The 24,277-nt window shown below is 36.9% G+C and overlaps 1 protein-coding gene and 1 long non-coding RNA gene across 2 annotated transcripts in view; one reads left to right on the top strand and one right to left on the bottom strand.

Moving 5' to 3' along the window:
• The window catches only part of rcan2 (regulator of calcineurin 2), a 50,801-nt gene that overhangs the window by 8,428 nt on the left and 18,096 nt on the right, over positions 1-24,277 (top strand). The window lies entirely within an intron of this gene.
• On the bottom strand, positions 3,440-6,626 carry LOC306904975. Its single transcript, XR_013787678.1, has 6 exons — positions 5,690-6,626; positions 4,593-4,720; positions 4,398-4,467; positions 4,179-4,304; positions 3,993-4,068; positions 3,440-3,611 (listed from the first exon to the last, which is right to left on the bottom strand). It is a non-coding gene; the product is annotated as an uncharacterized lncRNA (long non-coding RNA).

The following is a 24,277-nucleotide window of genomic DNA, read 5'->3' as shown; positions in this document are numbered from 1 at the left end:
ATCTCCTTCTTACCACAAGCTCAGAGGATTCTGTCTTTAAGGATCAGCTAAAAACACATGTCTTTCGTCATCATCTGACCCATTAGTACAGGCTTCTACTCATTTTCTACTTTCCTATCCCCCCCAAAACAATTCCTAGCTTTGTATACTGTGGTAGCCAAACTGAGACTAGTTTTACTGCACCTATTAATTGTTGTTCTTTTGTTGCACAAATTGCTTGCATTGTTTTTTGGGGGGTAATTTTCTCTCTCTATATATCTTTCCACTATTGTTTATCAACTCCATATCTGGGCTTTTGTATTCCTTGTGTAAATTATTATTAGGCCTGGTCCTGTGGTGCTAGAGATCTCGATGAAGATGAGTGAAAGCTGTTTAGGAATTATAAAGGGAGTGCCTTATGTGCAGTTTCTGTTTCTATATAATCCATTCACAATGTGAAGAAACTTGTTTTTCATGCAGCTAAGGCCAACGGGCACATTCTGCAAAGTTTCGGGAATTACATCGGCATGTAGTGTAAATGCGGGATTCACTCTTAAAATAGCTTTGATTGACATATTGATAGCCATAGTTAGTTCCTGAATAAAGCAGACTTTTGGACTGAAATGGTTGAATAGCCTGCTGACTGACAGACTCAATCGTAAACCGTCTCTCGCAACCACCTACTGGACGTAACTATGTAAAGTACACTTAAATAGTTGAAAAATCCCCACAACACTAATACACAGACTGACAGCTGGTCTTTTTATATTTTGAATATCTAATAAACTAGTTTCTTGCATTTAACAACTGGAAAAATGGAACAAACATTATTATCACAAAGTGATTAAACCGATTCAGACTTACGTGCCCGCCTGATGCACATATTGCTTCTGTTGTTTTCCCCTACTTTGTAAGACTAAATGTAAATGCATTGGATCTATTTAAAGGCATATGGCGAAATGAGACACAGAGAGCTGATGTGAATTATGTTCCTTGACTCTTATTGCAGGACAATTTTCCTCTGTTTTGATTATGTTGCTCGACAGAGTCAAAGTACTGTTACAGTACAAACTTTGGTTAGGATCTTTGGTTTCATTAGGGATTTTTAGATTTCATAACCTGGAACCAGAAGTTCTCAATTTAAAGGAATAGTTCACCCAAAAATGAAAATACATCATTTACTCCCTCTCTTGTCATTTCAAACCTCTATGACTTTCTTCTACAGAACACAAAAGAAGATATTTTGAAGAAGGTCGGTAGTGATTACCCGTCCAGCAGAGAGACCAACTGAGATTTATACTTCAGATGCTCTTTTCTGCAGTAAATATAACACAGACTAACCTTCCACAGAATTTCAACAAATCGAAGTTTGGATAGTTGGTGTTGCCACAATGATGCATTTTGATGCGAGTATAAAAACAGGAATCTTAAGTTTGAGTTCTGATTTCATTAAGGTTATGTAAATTGCTTGCTGATCATGAGTTCTGCTTTATATGGGCATATCAGTTTAAAGTGGAGTTATGAGTATGGCCTTTTGTTCTGCATGAATTCCTTTCCCTAGACCCAAACTCTATAGCGGTGTGTGTGTGCGTCTAACCCCAAGCTCTTGCTTGCAAGGTTGGCTAAAGTTCATGAAACGCTTGAAACCGTAACCCAGTAATGTGACACTCTAGAAGTATCAGACGTCTGCTCTGGTGAATGACGTTTATATAGCGCAGGGACACAGAACCGAGCGGCTAATGTTATCCTCAAGTGAGTCATTAACATTCCTGTGTCACTCTTTTCGTTGCGCTGGTTGGCGCTGATATGTGATGCTTTGGCTCTTGTTTTGCAGACTGTCAAGGTTAAATACTTGAATGGGGATCTATTAGCATTAATGTCGCTCACCCATGCAGAGCTGTGTGTGACCTCCCAGCTGTACCTGTGCTCCGTGTTTTTACCGTAGGGGTTTCATACATTCCACTCGTTTCACATACTTATGTCATCATGTTCTCTCTCTCCACATGTCTGCCTGGTCAAACCTGTTAGATAACACTCATACCTCTTTGTTGCAAGTGATCCCAGAATGCATTTACATTTATTCATTTGGCAGACGCTTTTATCCAAAGCGACTTACAAGTAGTTTTATACAGTGGCACATTACTGCAGAGCAATCAGGGGTAAGGTGCCTTGCTCAAGGGCCCTTCAGTCATCACAAGCCCAACGCTCTAACCATTAGGCCACAACATTGTGGTTTACTTGAGAGCAATGCATTGTATGATGCTGTATTCTATTTATTCTACAAGCATCAAAGATTAAAATCACTAAGATATTGATACTATTCAGTCAATATTGAAGATATTGTTATATTTTCACAGAATATTCTCTAGAATGATTTTATGAAGGACCTTTGCTGGGTTTTTACAAGCAGGTTGACATTTTGTAATAAACAATATAATTGGGAAATTATTTAAAAATTGAAGTTGTTCTGGTATGAAAGTGAAAAGGTGAAAGGCTAATTTAGTTAGTAACTCTGTTTTCTCTTTATGATTTTAATTGTTATATAGCATTTTAAATGCTACATTACTTTTGCTGTTTGCATGTTGTCAGTAGTTCTTTTTATTTACAAATATTAATTCTATTAAGAGGGCATTTCCCTAAAACCACAGAGCCTATACATACATATATCAAAATATAAAATAAATGGCCTGAAAAAAGATCATATCTTTATACAGTACATCCAACTGGGATAAATTGATAAAAAAAAATTCCGGACCTCCGTTTGGAAGAAAATATAAAGACCGGACCTCTTGGAACTTTCATTGAATACCCTGATAAATAAGATTTTACTTGCTTGTTTGAAAATCAAATATGTAGTATATAGATACATTGATTGAAAAATGATCATTCAGAAATTGTCAATGGTTATGATTTTTTTTATTGTTGAATATGTTATACCTGTTTTTGTCAATGTCCAACACAAATTTCCCCTTTGGGATCAAGTGCATGTCATTAAATTTCACATCATTACACATTAAACACATCAATGGTCATTCTGTGGCTATTTACTCCACTCTACACTGTAAAAAATTCTGCCGTAATTTGACGGTAAAATACTGGCAGCAGGGTTTCCAGCTGCGGACCGTTATTTTACGGTTTCACTCATTTACGGCTTTCTGTAAATTAACGGTAAAATCCTGGCAGCAGGGTTTCCAGCTGCGAACCGTAATTTTACGGTTTCACTCATTTACGGCTTTCTGTAAATTAACGGTAAAGTACTGGCAATATGGTTTCCAGCTGCGTACCATCATTTTACAGTTTTATTAAATAGCATATTTTCAGTAAAATACTAGCAGCAGAGTTTCTGAATGAATGCTTTTTATTTAAATAAATTAAACAACAGACTGGCAAAGATGAGAAGAGGAACCATAAAATTACCAAACAGATATGTTGTGCATAAAGAACCCAGTCTATAGACATATTTAAACAGATAAAAATTTATTATTATTTCTCCATAAACAGATACTGTGCAAAAAGAACAGTCTATAGACATATTATCTAAACTTCTTAAACAATAGAAAACATTGTATTATTAAACCTTGAATGGGCAAAGAACTTTCCACCATCTGTGACCAACTTCACATGCTGGTAGTCTGAAAGATAGGAAAAAAAACTTTAAGCAGAGTATCTATAGAAGGTATCTCTAACCCTACTCTTGGAAAGCTACAGTCTCGCCACGGTGTTTAAAATGAATGAAATGTGCACTGTGTGTCGATGGTCACGTCAAACAAGTTGCCCCAAAAATAACGCAGACTTGTTGCATGATGATGCTCTGCTCGTGTAACTTGTGAATTTTCGTGTAACAGCCACGACTATGCTGATCCATGAGAAAGACAATGGAGCTCAAAATTATAAAAACGCGGTGTGTTCAGCAACACAGAGTACATTACTTAATAAAACGGCCTGCTTTTATAACAGAATGCAATTCAGTAGAGAGGCAACCTTTGGATTAACTGATGAATATTTTTACTCACCACCTTGCCGGTCTTCTTGGAGACCTTTCCTCTGCAGGTATTGGAGACTCGTTCTGGTTTAATTCCAATTAAGCGTCTAGGTTCAACAAATTTTCACAGAATACAATAACCATTTGTTAATCATTCTGATTGAATAATTTATATACACTAAACAGTGAAAGGATGGAAAACTCTTAGAGGTCGTACCTTTGAAGAAATTCTTAAGTGCAACAAGCCTCCTCCTGATACTGCAGATGGAAGATGTACACTCAAATATAATACGGCCCTCTAGACTAAGCATCCATCTTACAACATTTGCCTGCCCTCCAATGTCTAAAATGAAAAAAAAAAACATTTACATTATAATTTCAATGAACTGCCTTTGAGATTGCTTCATTTGAACAACCGGTTACCGGTGACACTAACCGAGCATAATCAGACGAGGACTGGCAAGTAGAATGAGTGTCTTCTCAACATCAGATGAAGATGCAGTAATCTGTAGAGAAAACACAATACATGGAAAAACATCAAAAAATTATTTCAATACAGAAATTTTAATAAATTACTAGTGGAAAGAAAATGCATAAAACAAGTCCATCTTCATGTTCCTGAAAACGGGACCGCTGAAGATTGATAAGCAGGTGGGCCATCTCTGTGTTATCCGTCTGGGACAGAACAGTCTTCATTCCTCCCGTCTCTAATGTGTGATTTAAGGTGCTTATAAAAGGTCCTTCAGAGTTTACACCTGACTTGACACAAAAAAAACATTAGATGTTAATTCAAATAAGGTCACTGACACAGATCGGATAACAGTGAGTTACTTATTGCAAACAGGCACAATTAAACCTGACATGAGAAACATGCATATGTCTCAGAAATGCAGCTGTAGTACTACATATGTGTCCACAAAGCTTGCAAAAAAACATTGCTTATCTTTAACACCACGAAACAGCACAAGTCTGAATTTCATTCATTTATATCTGGAGGGATTTAACGTTACCTCAGGTAATAGTCACTTTACGGCAATTTACCAAGTCTTCTTGGTCTAGCTAACGTACAAAAGCATACCACACATGTAATATATTGCGCTAACACACACAAAACTGTATTTTTTACTTTATTTGAAGTTATTAAGTAAATTATTATGTTATATATCGACGTTGTAGGCCTACTGCATGCGCTTATCGCCAATTTAACGAAGCAAACCACCAGTCTACTGTACCGTATTTGCAACAGAACGTGTGTGTGGAGACACAAAACTCATTTAATAATCAAACTTGAATCCCATGAATTTCTTCAGACGAGACTTGAAATGAAATGTATGCAGCTACGAAAACCGCGAGGTGTCACACTGACTAGAATTCATTCAGCAGGTCCGCCACTGACTCTTGTGCTGCGGAGTAAGAACCCAAGCGGCGGGGGAGGGGATAGCAACTAGACTGGTTTAGTTCCCATGATCGACTACCTTGTAAATAGCTTCAATTTGAGATTGAATCTGTAACGTTTCTACTACAACTTTTAGTCAAGGAGTGTCGTTGAATTATCTAACAGTTTCCCCCTTCCGCACCGCTTCTGATGCTCGTCAGTGGTGGCCATTTGAGAACTCTCTGGTTTGTGTGTCAGTCTAGGTAATTCGCGCCACGCAGCTCAGTCAAAATATATAAGTTTCGAAGCGCAATATAATAAAATAATAGATAAATACAAATAAAAACACTTACCTTGACAGTGTCTTGGAAGATATGGCCGTCTCCTGGCGTACTCGTGTTCTCGTTGACTTGTAAAAACGTCATCCGTAAATTAGCTAACGTTAGTTGCGCAAGTAACGTTACTGTTGTCATCGAGCCAAGAGCTTCAAAATATGACTGTTTTGTGTAACAAAATGTAGTTTTGAGAGTTGTTTAGACGAGAATGTATGTGTATAAAGTTCAGATCTGCTGTCGTTTAATAAAGATAGCGTCTATTAAAAAATTTGCTCCAACTGTTTCGGACAAGTGAGTCGATTTCACTTATGCACCCCGCCCAACGCAGCCTCACCTCGGCAAGTCTTTCTTAAAATCACCGCTGGCTGTGATATCTCTGTTAAAGGGTGTATTTTTTATGAATACATTCTGAGTTATCATACCCGTTAGCCTTTCTCTTCCAAACTTTATTTCTATATCATCGACTGTATTTGTCTGAGGATCATCGATACTTTAAGGTTGAGTAAAACATGGGGTCATTTTGTTTCACCCCTGAAAAAACCCTTTAAATAGGGGATTTAATTATGTTATCCCTTTAATTATTTGTCCATGGGGAAATTGTTTTAACTGAGGGCAAAGTTAAATTGTACAACTTGTATATTTCTTACTGTGCAAACTTATTTTACTTTGTAATAAAGGATTGTGTAAATTATCACAGTAATGTTTTGAATTACTCTGTTTAAATGTAAATCCAGACTAAATAAAGATTAACTCTGATTGCCTTTGTTTGCTATACAGCTCTTTGCGGTTAAATTCCGTAAACAGATTTACGGTTGAATGTTCTAATTTTACTAGCGAGTAATTCATTTACAGATCAATGGCTGTAAATTAACATTATTAAACCGTTTTTTAAAAGAACAGTATTTTGCCGTTAAAATTGGCCGTATTTTTACGGTAATATTTTACAGTGTAGCTATTCTGTGAAGTCACAGTCATAAAGCTATATTGTTTAAATTACTTTTAACAATTACAGTTTCATTTTAATTAATACACTTAATTTGATATATTTAGTTTCTATATATTTTAGTTGCAGTTTGAATAGTTAAAAATCAGGCAAACACCCGATTCCTTTTGAGGAATACTGTTTTAGTTATCAAAATCTCCTCCTATCCTCCTGTGACAAAAAAATGTGTTTATTATTGGTCAATATTATCAGTATTGAATGTTATTTAAAAATTTCGGTTAGCTTTTCAATTTACTTAGCGTTCATTATTTAATTTAAATAATTTGAGTTCATGTAGTTTTGGTAATTTCTAATAATAGCGCAAGACAAATTGTCCAACTTTATAAGCAGACTCTAGAAATAGGAAATAATATATTACATTCCAGAGGTTTTACTGCTGAAGATGAACACTTTAATGGGGTAATATGGCACGAATACGTGGTCTTCTGTGTCTTTGGTGTGTTATAAGTTGCCCATGCATTTATTAGACACGTAAAATTTCTAAAATGAAAGTGTCGGTACAAAAGATGCGTTCTATCTAAAAGCTAAGCTCATCCAGACCTGCCTGAAACACCTCGTGTAACCAGACCCCCACAAATCTACGTCAGTTCATGGTATTATCTGACTAAAACCGCCCAAATGTATACTCAAGTAAGGTGGGCGTACCTGTCAGTACAATTGCTTTGGAACGTGATGTTCAAAATATAAAGAGGCATTACATTTCCGTCACACGCTTGCAGTATTCAACCAATCACTATGCACTGGTTCACTGGCCAATCATAGCACACCTCGCTTTTCAGAGCGGCGGGGCAGAGCGGACATACGAACATGCGCGCTATGTGGAAAATACAATGTTTTTGAACCTTAAATCGTGTATACACATTACATTACCTCTAAAACAAAGGCTAATATTCATTTTAACTGTGTAATATGGCCCCTTTAAAGAGGCACGTTGAAAAATTAAACTGTTACTTGAAAGTTTCCTAAACGTTACCAAGATTTCAAGTGTGTTTCTGTGATATACACGTAGAGAGATGATTTGAGGACACATTTTTGTGAGCTATAAGGCTGTGTTAAAATATGAATGTCCTCCTGAAGTATGTACGGTGAGTCAGGGTGAGAAGCAGAGCTTGACTGCACCGCGTGCTGAAAATAGCTCACTCAATCCACATTACTCACAGCCAGTCTCTTTTCAAGAATCCTGTGCAGAGATTAGCGCTTTTGTGACTTCCAGCCCTGACAGTTTCCACAGACATTATCAGTGTGTGAGCTATGAGTAATGACTACATAACTGGGACGGAACCCATTCGTTCCAAGAAAACTCTTTTAAGCTATAGGCTAAATTTAAGTTGAGTTCATGTTAACAGCCATATTTTTAGTCAATTAATGGTGCACATTCTTGCCCAAACTGGAATTATTCCATGGTTATGCTGTTTTAAAGGTAAAGTGTGTCATTTTGTTGATGTCGAAATACATAACTTATAACTTCTATCACCGCTTGATGCGTGTAGACAACAGTGTAAATACTGTGGGTTTGTGAAAAAAATGTTGCTGTTTGTTTGAGTGTTTAAGTTCTTTTTAAACCCTTTTTACTAAATTCCGTCGACAAATGATTTAATACAAACTTCCCATCCCATTTTATGATCTTTAAGTGTAGCCTAATTGTAATATCTGGTACAAAACACATGAAACGTCTCTGTATACTTACACAAATTTATTTTGGTCCCTTTGAAACACACTTACTCTAAATATGGTTTATTAATAAGAAAATAATTATGAGTTCATGCCTTTCCTTTGGGAACCCTTTATTTCCCAAAGCCTCTATCTACCGTTGTCTATGCAAGCCTTTTTAGTTTTGTCTGGCAATCCTTTTTCTTTCGTCTGGGTCATTGTTTATGACCCTTTTCATTTTTTTAAATAACATTTTGATTACTGTAAAGAATATTGTAATCTTATCTACTCAGAAAATAAGCGTAAACAAATGCCAGAGTGGTTGTAAATCATGTGTTTGTGACAGCGCTGACATATCTTCATCCAGCCGTACGTCAAGATCATTGCTTCACGATTTTCCTAATATGACGCTTATTTATCTCCTAATGATTTGTCTGTGCTTTAATCGTGTTCCTCTATTGCTTTTCCCGACGCATAATGAGGAAAAGGCACTGTGTGGACTGTAATGTTTAATCTTTTCTTATTAAAGAGGTCAATGCTTTATTTAGTTGCTTGTCCGAGATATGGGGTTTATTTGTCTGTTCTCTCACTGATGAGATATTTGCTTCATATCAGGTAAAAAAGGTGTAAAACAGTGCATAAATGTCATCCTGCGAAGCCTATTAATGTTAGCAGATTAAAGGCATGTCTTTAGTTAAGACAATGTATTTAGTGCTTGCCGGAAGAGGATTATATGAGATCTTCCTTGTTTTTTTGTGGATTGACAATTGAATCACATTAAGAAAATAATATTTCAAAGCTAAATATAGCAATGATTGTTTTTTCACAGAGATTCTCAGATTTTACTGTCATACCAGAGGGGTTTTTCTTAAGTGGCTTGTCTTCAGCAGTTATCTACGCTGTAGTGTTGATGTTGGCAAACACTGTCGAATTGCTTGTCAGATCTCCAAATCGCAGTTTTTGATGCTTAGTTTAAGTATTTAAATGTCCAGGAGGAGTGTGTATAATTTAATCCCACCTGTAGACAAATCGTCAGTGATTGTTGATTCACACTTTCCATCTCGCTTTGTTTTGTGTGTCAAGGGCAATATGTGAATGTCATTTTTTCTGTGTGACATCTATAATATTATCATTAAACCGATTTGTGTTGGTGTTACAAGAATCACTATTGCTCAAAGCAACACCTTAGCAATCACCCAGAAGACTTTAGCAACCGCCTAGCAACACCGTAGCTACCTCAAGGATAACCTTTCATAGTGGTAATGAGTTTTGCATGTAAGTTAGCACTAACATAAGACCACCTGGCATGTTCAATAGTGATATTACTAGATGGCCGTCCTTCGAGAAATGAATCAGATTTGGCTTGTAGTCGGATGTGTTATCTGTTTATAATGTGCTTTTATGGCTAGACAGCAGTGCAGATTGCTGTTTGGTAACAGTTGGGAGATTCAGGGATAAAATCTCTTCTTCTAGGGATCAGGGAAAGCTTAAAGCTGAACATTTTAAAGATATTTCGCGAATGCTTTGATTTAGTCTGACATGTGGCTTCCTCAAATTGGGTGTTTACCCTAACTACTCTTAGATAAAATGTTGTTTGTTTACCCGTAGTTTAACTCTGTGTGAGACATAAGGAGGCAGGTCAGTGACAGAGAGAGAAGTTATGTTGAAGTAAATGTGTGTGTGCTTGTTATGGCAGGGGAAAATGTGGGCTGATTTTTCTTCCTGCCTTGTTGCTTTGGAGTGCAAAGTTGATGGAAATATCCAGAGTGTGTCCCGTTGCCCAGGGCTGCTGTGTGTGCCATAATCACCTCCACTCAGGAGGCGTTTGTGTGTGTGTGTGTGTGTCTGTGTGTGTGGAGACAGTGGGGAGGCAGTGGTCACACCTGCCTCAGGGAGCTCTCCGAGGTCCTGAACGTCTGCTTGTCTGACACACACACATACACAAGTTATAGCTGTATATTTCTATTCTACATTTATATATAGCCACGAAAAAAATGAAGAGACCATCTTTAATTATATTCATTGTTTCTAAATGTATTATTTATAGGTATTGAGGTACAAATGATCATTTCTTTTCATTCCGTACAATATTTCCCCCAAATTTCAAATACAAATATTCATTCTATTTTCATTTATTTGCAGAAAATGAAAACTGGGGAAACAGGTCGAAATAACAGAAAAAATGCTCTGTATTTTGTCAATTCTCAAATGCTGAAAAGAAAATCCTTCATTTTCACTCTTTTGAGTACAACCGTTATATTTGTACATGTATTTAGTAAAAGTTCAAAACGATTTATTATTTATGTGATAACCTGGATTTTTATCACAGTTTTCATGTGTCTTGTCATCCTGTCAGTCTTTCACATTGCTCTTCGATGACTCCTGAGGTTTGATTTTGTTGAAATTCGACAGACACTGGTCTGGAATGTCCAAAATACATCTTAAAATGCTGATTAAATGAAAATTTGGAATCGTTTCTGGGGCTGTATTTACAGTACATGCAAACATTTAAACTTACTTTCTAAACATATTTTATTAATTGTTCCTCATATTTTGATTTTAATTCACATGGCAGTGTTATTATATCTTGGCTCTAATTTCACAACAAGGTCATAATATTTCTATATAATAAATGATTCTGACATTTGCTTCAGTGTCCTAGTTTTGAAATTTCTTTATAGATCGAAAGCAGTTTTGAGTTTTGAATAGGGCATGTGACATCTTTTTAAACCCCTGTTGTTCACTAAGAAAATAATAGCTTAACAGTCTTATTCTTCGTTTGTCATCGCTTGTGTGTATAATCACTTGCCTTTTGTGGTTTAACTAAAAAAAGCCATTTCTTCTTGTTTTCATTAGTTAAGAACACAGTACGGTTAGCAGTTCATATTTTGAATAGTATATATTTGTATTTATTTATGTGGGTGTAATTGCAGTGCGACCTCTGAGAAGCAGCAACAATAAATTACACTTACAGACATTTAGAAATAAATGTGACTTTTCAGTTACGAATGAATTCTTATATACTGTATACAGGGTTGAAGTCAACTGTTACAGTTTATTTATAGCCGCACTGTTCAGCTGCTGTACTGCTAAATTATGTAGAGAAGACCAATTCACATCAAACAGGAGCTCAACTTCAAAACTATTTCTTTTCTATCTGTACTTCCAGTGAGGGGGCTTCAGGCGCTGGTCCATATGCTGGCATTGACAAGAGCCGTGCTGGTGGCACCGTGCTTTTGTATGACTAGCGGGTGAGCGAGCACAGGGTTGCCAGGCAGCTGGGAACAGGCACAGGGGTGCATGGAGAAGAGATCATATTATTGCACTTGAGGCTCCTTGTCTTTGAAATTCATTGTAAAACTAAAATCTAAAACTGCATCAATAATGTTGAGGGATAGTTTACTCAAAAATTCTGATTCTGTCATCATTTATTTACCCTCATGTCATTCAGAACCTGTATATGATTCTTTCTTTTGTAGAACACAAAGAAGATATTTTGAGAAATTGTTTTGTGTCCATACAATGGAAGTCAATGGGAGTCAATGTTGTTTGGTTACCATATATACACATATACTGTATATGTTGTGTTCCGTGGAAGTAAAAAAATCACACAGGGTTTTTAAGGACACGAGGTTGAGTAAATGATGAAAGAATTCTTATTTTTGTGTGAATTGTACCTTTAACTATATCTTAAAAGGAAATGTTGTGTGTCTTAGAACTGTTGTGTGTAATGTTGTCAACATTTACACCGTTGAAATGTGTACAATATACTGGTTCAATGTGGGAAGACTTTAAATAATCTTTTTAAAAATCATTTCCCTAAAAAAGAACACAGGCCATGTATGCATCCCTACCACGCCAACATCAGCTCAACCAATGAAGTTAGTTCTACTGCATTTGGCAGACCAATAGCAGATGGGGAATTTTTGGAAACAAGCAAGGTTTTTGCAGTTCCATTTGGTGGAAAAGGATTGACACATTTTATCTTTAATGGCTTTAACTATACAATTATATTAAAGTAAGATAAATATAGGATCCAGATGTGATTTTAACCTTTATTTTAAAGTGTCTAATTTTTTGTTAGCATAGAAGCATCACTAGATGGCAGACTTGATGAGTTGTAGTTTGTTTCTATTCTTTCCAGAGAACATGGTATTCTCTCTCTCGTTGGTTACTCTCCGAAATATTACAGGGAAAATGTCACAGTATTTTTGGACATCCTTCCTTGAATGGATTTTTAAAGATGTTTTACATTTGCAAGCAAATAGAATAGGGTCCCTCTGATAATTTATCGGAAAGATGACAGGAAAAAAAAATTGTTGGACAAGATATGAAGAGTTTGGTTCCCAAATGAGATAACTGAGATAAAATCTAAAATCATGTTTTTATTGTGTTACTTAGCTGTATTTTATTGAAATATCTTTTTCAAAATCTTTAAAACACAGTTATCTAATTTTGGAACCAAAGTCTTCATATATACGTGAGGTATTTTCAGAGAACGTGAATCTCTTTTGGTTGTGTCTTTGTGTGAGTGCAGGTAGCATATAAGTTTAGTGCGTTAGTAAGGCTTTATTAACTTCTTAAAGGAGCAGTTCACCTTAAAACACCATAAATGGTTTCCAAAGACATGCAGTGAAATATACTAATATTAAGGTGGATATTATCTTAAAGAGTAAATATTTTGTGGCAACAACAAGTTTACGTACGTACACGGTGTAAAAACACTTTCATTTTCTAATAAAAAGGCCGTTATTGTTACCTACTTCTTGACTGACTCTCAAATGATTCGTTCAGCGATTCATCCGTCTAATCCCCTCCTTTCTGTCAGCCCACTCTGATCTGATTGGTCAGATGGTCTAGGGTCTGTGATTGGTTTACCACGTGCAGTGTCGCAAATAAAACGTAGTCGGGCATTACACGCAGCGCCGCAAATCGAAAACAGAACTGAAATTAGAACGACAGACGACTCGTTCGCATGATTCAGAGTCAACTCATTTGTTCCCGAGCCAATAACTTTGTTATTCGTTCACTTTCGGCTTTACAACTTGGCAGTCTGCTTACATTCACACACAACTTTACACACTGCATGAAATGTAATTTTAAGGACACTGCAATAGTTACTCTTTAATTTTCCCCTTTTCACAATAATGAGTTTCAGTATAGCCCAACTTTTGATAGCTGATCTTTGGACTAAGTTGATTCAGTTTTAACGTGCTGTTTAACAGCAACGCTGACAAAAGAGTCCTTCTTATCTTATACAAGTTTCTCCTGTTTAACTTTAAGCTTGTGTATTGACCTCAGCTGCATTTATCCAGAAGAAGTGTTTGTTTAATCCACTAAAATAATATAGCACAGTAAACCCATGAAAGAGCATTTTAAACAGGACAGAGAGAATGCAAAAAAAGAGAGCAGTGTTCCATAACCCTATTGTATGCTCTTTCTTCTCTGTAATTGGCAAATTCCTGGCCAACAGACCCAGACAGCAGAGGTTAAATGTTTTTTAAGAATGAGCACGACAGCAAATCATAAATCAGAGTCATTGTGAGCCCTGTGTATCAAAGCTGGGCTTTCTTTCGTAATCTCTTCTTGCACCGACGTTCCCAATCACGCATGTGGACAAATTAAACACAGGTACATTTGAATGTTTTCTATTTTTACTCAGACCAGGTTTGTTCCAGAACATCTCACCATTGGGAAAAAATTCTAAATATTTTCCTCAAATCCACTGATAATACAATCAGTCAGGATTGTTAATTCCAGCACTCTTGGTCCAAGTGCTCTGGTATTACCGATATCTAAATATAACTTGGTCTCAAATGAAATGAAAGAACTTTTTCAAACAATAACACAGCAGAAAGCCTGGGCTCAGGTGTTGAGGATTATCCTCTGATGATGATGTATGGGCTTTGTTAATCTCTGTCTGTGTACGGAACCACAGCACGTTCAGATCTCAGATCTCTGCATTACAGGGCAGCATCAGTGCTGGCACTAATGGACATTTCAAACTAACTTATGACCTTTCCTGGGACTTATATTTTTAATCTATGTCAAGAGTTAAAGATGCGTTAAACTGGATGTATAACTTGGTTGTAGATGGACCATGCGTAAATCTGACGAAGTATCTCATTGTTGTAGGAGAAACAATAAAGATATTAATATAAAGTATTTGCCTACAGAAGGCTTTCCATCCTTTTCTTTTCTGTTGATCACAATCTTCCAGACATTCTTTATTTAACTCTACGATAGACATAAGTATTGCCAGAGACCTGTTCCACACTCTGGAACTGAGAACTGAAACGGTTTATTTGATAAAGCACAACGCTCATTTTCTGTTCAAATAAGCAGACGTGATGCGTTGTTAAAGTAGTTCTGATGAGATTGAATTTGCCGTCACTGGTCCAGACAAATGAGCTCTGCCAGACCTTCCTTCTCATTTCCATGCAAATGCAACAAGTGCATTAATTTTCCACCGTTGTCAGTGAGGAACTCTTAGGACTGAAGAATCGCAGACTGCATTAAAGTTCACTGCACACATGTTTTGAAATATGAAGTCAATTGTACACTGTAAAAAATAGCTGTTCAGCAGTTTTGCCAGTAACTGGTTACTACTTACTATTTTCCGATTAGCACTGTTTTTAATTTGAGTTAAACTTTACTTTAATCAAAAGTAAAACTTTTAATATTCAAAATGAGCAATTCTGACAATCTTCTTGTGAAATTTGTTTTTTTTCTAGTAAAAATATTTAAAGTCCCCGTGAACCGGAAGTTGCGATTGTTTTTTTTAACTGTATAACGACATATTTCCGAATGAAAAGGAATTTCAAAGAAGAAAATTGGTGGCCGGCGCTTGCGCTTTCACTGCAAATTGATTGGATGTGTAGGTTATTGCATTGATTTTAAAATGAAACTAGCAGCAGACTAACAGTTGAAGGGGAGGAGTTAACAGATGCTCTAGCCAACGCATCTAATTTACGTCATTTGAGATGGATAGTCATTTCAGGGCGGAAGTGCATTTTCAGATTTTAGCTACATGAATTTGAAATGAAAATGATTCGCATTGATAAACTATTTACAATAGAATTTACGTTTCATGAAAAAATAAGAATTGTTATTTTTTATTTCACTGGGACTTTAAATCTTCGTAAATTTCGAAACATTTGCATAACAAAAGTTACTTCATATATTTAGACTATATTTTAGAAAATATAAGAACTAGGTGCGTTTTTGTTTAAAACAAATTGTATTTTTTATAAAGCATTTGTTTTATTTGTATTTTTCAGGCTATATATCCATAAATGGACACATGAAAATAAAATAAAGTAACTATGTAATGTTCTATAAAGAGGCATCCCTTCTCCATTAATTGTGTATTATAGCTTCAGGATTCTGCATTTTATTTGACAGAAATCCTACAAAGTTTGTCGTCTCCCAAAAAACAAATCCTTTTTTTGTCACATCCATAACGTATGTTTATTTCCCTGTTTTAAAATAGAAAATTTGTTCATAGACCAAAATTATCTTGACTCTATCAACAAGGGATTAGTAAAATATAAACAGATGGTTCAATATATTCATTCTCTGAGCATTTTTATGTCACGTCCATAACGCAAAATGTCACATCCATAATGTTGGAATTGCCCACAAGTATATCTGTTCCCAGCGAATCAATTCCATTACACTGTATTTAAAGTGCCCTTAGCCATTTAGTCAAAGTTTAAGATAATAGTCTGTTATCTGACCAATAAATTGTAATTGAAGTGACCATTTTGACATCAGGTCTATAAGGTCAAGATGCTTGTAATTGATGGATGCACAGTGGCCGACTGGTCATCTTATGCTTGACTGGTGCAAAGCATTGATTAAAACCACTGTGACTCATGCGCGGGCATCTGGCGTCACCGCCCGCCGACCCTTTAGTGTCTAATGCAGTTCCCCAGGCTGTCACACAGTTTAAATGAGAATGCATGTGTGAGTGGATGCACGCCGGGATGTGCTTGCGAGCGGAAGCGTGTTTATCTAAAACAGTGTGTGTTAAGAGAGTGAGCTGTTGTGTATCAGGTGCAGCTGTTTGTGCTTAGCTTGCAGATAGGGATCTTTTGTGTCAACAGGCCTTTTCCTGGCATTATGGGTAGTGCATGTGTGTGCTTTTGTATATGCCGAGCAATGCGTTACCAGATTGAATAAAAATGTACAACAGGGCATAAGTTACGGGCACCTGCATCGTGAGCTCGAAATGAACCCCGTGCATCTCTTATGTGCACTGACCACATCAGCCCCAAATGTGTTTATAGATATTTGCTGTTCCTCAGTGCCAATTCGCCTCAGAGACAAAACTCTTCGCATGATTAATGCGTTTAGATTACAAGCCAATTGAATAAGAGCGTTTCACGTCATTCAAGCAACGCCACTCAGAGCTTGTGCAACAGTGTTTGTAAAGTTGCATTTCAAGAATCCTCATTTAATGTACATTAGGGATTAAAAGGCGGGGTGTCGGATTTCCGAATTATGTTTGTTTAGACAACGTCGGGCCGAGTACCAAAACAAACTTGTAACCAATCAGCAGATTTGGACATTAGTCTAGCCGAGCACTGACGAAAGCGAAAGATGGGGGTAGGGGAGTGTTTGTTTTGGTGATTTGAACATCAACAACGACTAAGAGAAATCGGACACCCTGCCTTTAAAGGTCCCGTTCCCCGGGATCCCATTTTTCAACCTTTAGTTAGAGTGTAATGTTGCTATTAGAGCATAAACAATACCTGCAAAATTATAAAGCTCAAAGTTCAGTTCCAAGCAAGATATTTTCTTTAACAGAATTCACTTTTCAAGGACTACAGAGAACGACTGGAATCGGACTACAGCCCTCTACTTTCCGGGTACGTGATGTCACTATTCCGAGTGCTTTTAATAACCTCCGCCCCAAGGAATACGCCAAAAAAGGGGCGAGGCATTCCTTAGAGAAGAGGAGGAGTCGCTGGAGTAGTGTTTGGTTCTCAGAGATTGTATACATTTTACTGAGCCAAAAGCCAAACTTTATAAATACACATACAATGAGAGGGGCACCGGCCAATCACAACAGCCTGAGAAGCTCGCTGGTATGAGTGGGACATCTTCACACACACAAACACACACACAAATAGAGATCATGATTCTTCGACAATTCTGAATTATGTGATTTACTGAAGGTTCTGACAAAATATTAAGGTCCCTTGTCAGATGATTTCCCCTTTTTTATAGGTGTTGCTTTTATAGGTCTCAAGCAAGACCTATAAAAAAAGTATATAAGAATACTACCATGTGCCGCATGCTTTTCTTTTGTACAATAAGTGACCAAAAACATGTACAAACGCTGGGGGACTGTATCGAGCACAGAGATACGACGTAATACGTCCAACAATTTTTTTGACAAGTTGACCATGTTAACATCGTAAAGAAATCAAAATGCACGACACACCGTTGCAACACCCTTTTAAAAGCATATTCAATATATTTGTCACTCTTCTCCTGAATACCTCCGATCTCTCCGCTTGTGTCTCTATAGGTTTTCTTTAGTCGATCACATCTGTCGGCTAGTTTGAATTTCTCCTGGCTGCACATGTAGGTGCTCAACCTGATTTTCTCTATATATAATCTCAGCCATAAATTGTTCCTGGGTCAACTCAAATCCAATATGAAATTCACTTAATCCCATCCAAATTGGCCCTAATCTCTTTGAAATTGGCCCTAATCCTGAAGGGACCGGTTTCAAAGAGATTTTCAGAGAGATTTTTTAGTCTCTCCCTGCGGATAACACTCCCCGCGTCCCCCTGCTGGTACACTAGTGTCACCAAGGTAACAGACTGACTCTGTTGCTAGAGTAGGTAGACCTTGAACATGCGGCTTGACCTTGAGCGTGCGTTTTAAGCACATTATAAATTTACCATGAGAATATTACTACAACAGTAGAAATGATGTTTGCTAAAATGTGCTCTTACATATGTTGATATAGAAATCATTTGCATCTGTTTGTATGTTGTATATAGTGACTATAACTGTATATGACAGGTCTACTTCTTATTATACTTAAACTTTTAGAAATGTATCGATATATGTGTGAAAACGATTTGCATGTTCAATTCTTGAAGCGCTTGTGTGTCCTTTTGCTTTTGTATTCAAAATGTGTTTGTATGTGTCTGCAAAACTGAGGAGGCCATAGTATAATTTTTTTGCAAAATTAATTTAATAAAGTCAGAGTCGAACCAACACTGTACATATTAGCACCATAGCTCAACGTCGTTGAGGTGTGTGCTAACCATTAGGTCACTGGTCAGAGTAAAGTTGCAATTTATGCTAACCTTTAGTTCATGGCTCAGTCTTATAAAGCAATTCAACAGTGATTTAAGATTAAAAGAATATTGCCTATAAAAGTAGTACAGAACACTGAGTGCTCATCAAAGGTGCTTTCAAAGTGCTTAGAATGTGATCGAAATTCAACATTGTGTGCTTGTATTAAATTACGTGTCCATATTCCCTGAATATCGCATGCAAGATAGAGCAAAAGTCTCTCTCTCCTCCATCTATTGTGTGTCTGACGTCAATACTAGCCTTTCATCAGCAGTGCCATTAATCAGTGTTCTGCACTACTCGCTCTGTCTCACATTCTCATTGTGTGTTTGTCTGTTTTTCACTGCTCTTTTTACACCTTGCTCGTGTGTACTGTGTCTTTTGTGTTTCCATTTATTCCTGTCTTTTATTTGGCTGTGTTTGTAATGTTATCCTAGCGTACTTGAACATTGAGGATACTTGCTACTATTTTTGTCATTGGTATGGTTTACATAATAGGACTATAGGTTTTCTATGGTGTTATATGGTCCTGTTACGAAACATGTTATATTCAGGGAATGTCATCATACCTGTTAGTGGGACCGTCTTTCCAAAGAGTCGTCTCAAGACTAGTGTCATCGACTCTTCATCTAAATCGCCGGAGCTTTCTCCATTTGTTAAAACACACGCAGGAGTCTGCTGTAAAGTATATTCAGGTGGTTTCAGTTCAGCTTATCTTCTGTTCTTCGCACTTGCGACCTGCAGAATGTTATCGGCCTCATCAAATTAAATATGTCCAGAGAGGAAATAAAGGACATCTGGACACCTGATTTTCGCTCGAGGTAAATCTGATAAGAAATTGAGTATGAATGTGTGTGTGAATGTGTTTATTTGTCAGTATTAAAGGTCCATTGTATGAAATTAAGCATCATCGTGAGGTTGCGAATTGCAACCGACGGCTCACTCCACCCCACCCCACCCTTTCGAAGCACTTCGGTGGCTGACATAGAACTAGGATGACATCATGTTTTGGCTTCTTTGCCAGAGGAGATAACTTGTTTACGAAACGCGCTCTGTAAAGCAGCTTGTCCCTTTAGGGCTACTGTAGAAACAACATGGAGAATTCCATGCAAGGGGACCCACGGTGCATGTAGATAGAACTAGCTCATTCAAAATATGACGCTTCATTATGTAAGGACTTTATATACCTCTGAAGACAGTTATGTACATTACATGTATATTGAATTTCTGTCAATAGATCCTCTTCCTTCTAAGAGAACAGTTCAATACAAATCTGGTCATTATTTATTGGGCCTTGCACCACAAAAGGAGAATGTCATTGACACCAGCTATGTTAGGTCAGTTTTAACATGACCGACGAGTTAATACCTTTTAAAATGTTCAATAAAACCAGAAACCTATTATGAAAGTAAATGTATTTTAATTTCATGCCATCTTTAAGGAGCCCATCTAAAGATATTCTTATTACCTTGGATGTTTGTGGCCCACCTCATTGCTTTTCTCTGTTTGTTTGAGTAATACGTTTTCGCGTGTGAGAGCTGACTCTGCCTGTGCGGATTTATTGCAGGCTGTGCTCAGTGCTGATGGAGTGACAGATTACCGCATTTCCATAACAAAGCCCAGATAGATTGGTTTAGATTCCCCTGAACACGGCCACTGTTGTTATGCTACACTTGTGAAGTGTCACCAACCCTTGAGACAGCACTCAATATGCCAGAGGCAGACAGCAAGAGAGAGAATAAACATGATGGATGACATAGGCATACCTGCATGTTTATTATGTCATGATTGTGTGAACCTGAACACAGTTCTTTTGCCCGAGGTCTGTTGATTCACCTGATGTGGCATCAGTGCACAATATACTGTATTCTGGAGCTAGATGATGACACAGTCTCCTGGTAAATATGAGTGTCCACCTTTGTCGCAATTTTCTTTAAAGAGAATGAACTTAAGTTTTAACCTTTAATACTGAATGCATAGTTTCCTCTAACTGACAGCGTTGAGTTTGGGAAAATATTATTTTACATCCTTATGTTAGTGGTAGACCAAAGACTATGGGTCTCATTGCTTAGATTTTTCGTATTTATACGCACATATGAACTTTCCGCCTAATTCACAACAATGCGTACGCACATTAATTTGTCCTTAACCTTGTCCTTATGTCAGTGATTTTGGAGTAATCTAAATGAGCAGTCGCGTGCACTAGTCATTTCCATAAAACATACCCAGTCCATCTCCATATATATATATATATATATATATATATATATATATATATATATATTATTTAAAATAACTATTATCCTGAGATTAAATATGCATTTTGTCATTTTGTCTTAGAGAGAGGGGAGAGAGATAGATAGAGAGAGATAGATAGAGAGAGAGAGAGAGAGAGAGAGAGAGAGAGAGAGAGAGAGAGAGAGAGAGAGAGAGAGAGAGAGAGAGAGAGAGAGAGAGAGAGAGAGAGAGAGAGAGAGAGAGAGAGAGAGAGAGAGAGAGAGAGAGAGAGAGAGAGAGAGAGAGAGAGAGAGAGAGAGAGAGAAAAGGAAAGAATGGGACTGGTGATTTTTGCGTACTTGTGCTTTCAACTGTTCCTATCTTTTCTCTTATATTTAGAATACATTTCTTTACGAATGTTTTTGTGAATCATGATTTGTTTGTGAAAGCGTTCATAAATTTGTGCGTACGCATGCTTATTGAATGAGACCCATTGTTCCCTAGCATTCAATTAAAACAACATTAGAACTGCAATAACTACATTATTGCATTTTATATCACTTAAAGGAACAGTTCTCCCAAAAATTATCATCAGAACAAAGAAATGTATATAGATTTGGAAAACTTGAGGCTCGGTTAATGATTACAGAATTTTTATTTTTGGGTGAGCTGAGATGTGACCGTTAGTGAATGCATTTAAAATTTCCCATTGCTCCCATAGTTTTACCTTCATATGGTAAGACTGACTATATGCTTCTCTAATTGTTGTATGTTGCTCTACTGCTTTGAAGTGCAGAAATGTGACAATTGAACATTGAAGGAAATGAAAATTCCCTATAGGATTTGAACTTTTCTGCTGTACATCCTCAAGGCCCATTATGTCATTGACGCAAAGTCACTATCAGAGAGAACAATATACCAGCAGCCTCATATCCATCCATTACAGTGAAGCCTGCTTAGATTATCAGTATCCATATAGCCATTTCTGTGCCAGGTGTCATGTAGTGAGACCACTTCCCCTCTCAAGGTTGTCTTGGTGCCAAAGTCATTTAAGCAGGCGGTTTATTGACTCGCTCAGATAAAACCAGCGCTCATATTGAGAAAGGACAATGTTACATACTCTCACAGTTCTCTTCTATCAGCTCTCTGAGAGTGCTGGAAAGGTAAACATGATCTTCTGGAGACACGAGTGCAGACAATGTGATGATTCAACTGTCTGCTGGAGTCTTTTAGCATGGTTCATTTAGAACAGAGACTGACCTTTCGGTGCAGAGAGATCACATGCTCCATGTCTTTATTTTTCCCTTCTCACCCAGATCAAGATTGCTTTATTACATGGCTATCCAACACACATGATTGTGATATTCTCTGGTCAAATATTTGTATGATGTATAATTTCTCTAGGCAACAGTGACTATTTTCGGCGGTCCTTCTGAAACCTTCCATTATTCATTATGTCACCCTTTTGTTTGTCACTGGATTTTGCTGATATTGTAAAAGTTTTAAAAAGTGCTTTTTAACTCAGCGAAAACAAAGTATTTAATCATTTTAAAAGTACTGTTTGCCTCCTTTCTAAATCGCTTTGGATTAAAGCGTCTGCTAAATGTAAATAAATGTACTGTTCATTTCCTGAAAAACAGTGAATTTGGACGTTCAACACCAATGACGAATATGCTACTGCCTGTAAAATAAAAGGAAAGTATGTCAGGTATGATTTAGCAATAAATGTCAGTTTCACTTTTGCTGATATATAAAGAAACCTGCAATGTTTGTTTAAACAGATATTGCGAAGTAGAGGCATACGTTTTGAATTGCACTTTTAATTTGATTTCACCAGCAAAATCACTGCACATTCTATAAGTCGGGTTTATTTTCAACCCATGGTTGGGTGAAAAAGAGAGAAACACCTTCTTATGCTAGGTTGTTTCAACCCAATGTTAAGTCAATATTGGACAATTTCTAGGTTAATTTCAACCACTGGTTGGGTCGGTCCCTTTTTGACCCACCACTGAGCTGAAAATAAGAGTGTAAGGAAACCATTCAAAAAAGGACATTCTTCTTTATGTAATTATTTAGAGGATCTATTGACAGGTATGCAATATATTATACATAGCTACAGTATGTATGTCTAGAGGTGTATAAAGACCTTACATCATGAAGCGTTATGCTTTTATTACCATAGAATGGGCTATTTCTATCTACGTACTCCCCTTGCATTGAATTTATCATGTTCTTTCTACAGTAGCCCTAAACCAGGGGTACGTTTGTGTGAGGGCCAGATTTTAGAAGTATAAATAGGATGTGGGCCAGTTTTTACCATATCTTATTTTGTACAGTATTTCTGTTATTTATTACACTTTGTTCATTTGTTACTTTTAGGTCATGTATTAAAACATGCACACAAATATTGCTTCCGGTATTTGTGCCTTTTATACTATTTAATTTATTTTTATTTTGTATTTCCTTGATGCGTTAGTTTTCCCCAAAATATAATTGCTGGTCATTTTCTCACCCCCAGTCCATCCAAGATGTGGGTGGCATTGTTTTTTCAAGAAGATATTTATGTTGGTTGAATTAATGAAAGTCAAATCGATGAAAGTCATAAACGCTAATACATTCAGCACAAGTAGTCCCTGACCCTTGTGACGTTCAACCGGCGTCTGTGAATCAATCGATATGTGCAAAAACTGAACGCTATTATCGCATATTCACAAGAAATCCAATGGCATACATGTGCCCCATGCACTTAGCGAATTCTGGAGGGAGGTGAACGCCAGTTTTTAAAAGAATTTGCCGTTTAAACAACAGTTTTCCCTTATACGTTCATGTAGTGTACCCTTCCTGCAGTTACTTTTAATTGCACAAGACGCGTTTTGGAACACAACCTATCACAAACCGACTGTCTTTTTGACTAACCATGCCCTAAACGGACAAACTGCTCGTCTCGTACATCTTAGTTCTGTGTCAGCCGCCATAGTTCTTCGAAAAGGTGGGGGGACTGAGCTGTTGGTTGCAGTTCGCAACCTCACTGTTAGATGCCGCTAAATACACAGGACCTTTAAATAAACCTAGAAATGGTTTATATTTGACTTAACAATGGGTTAAAACAACCCAGCATGGTTAATTTACAAGATTGCTCAATTATGGAGTAATTTGGTCACTAAACAGTATTTTGTATTCTAATAGTCATTTTGCTCGTACAGTTTGTTAAACAGTAATCAAGTCAAGATCTTAAATCATTAACAAAAATAGCTTACTAAATTTAGATTTTTTTTGTCCCTAAATGATGTCAGTCAGAGCTATTAATAGCACTTCCGTCATGCCTGGGTGCATAAACCTAATTTCTTTCTCTATTGCTGTCCATCTTTATTCAGACCTCCTGCTTTCATTCCCTTATATGACGCCTCTGCATATAA

This window comes from Barbatula barbatula, assembly GCF_947034865.1.
Source record: "Barbatula barbatula genome assembly, chromosome: 15".
In the NCBI taxonomy this organism is placed as follows: Eukaryota; Metazoa; Chordata; class Actinopteri; order Cypriniformes; family Nemacheilidae; genus Barbatula; species Barbatula barbatula.
The sequence above is the reverse complement of the archived record's forward strand: the minus strand, read 5'-3'. Positions and strand labels throughout refer to the sequence as shown.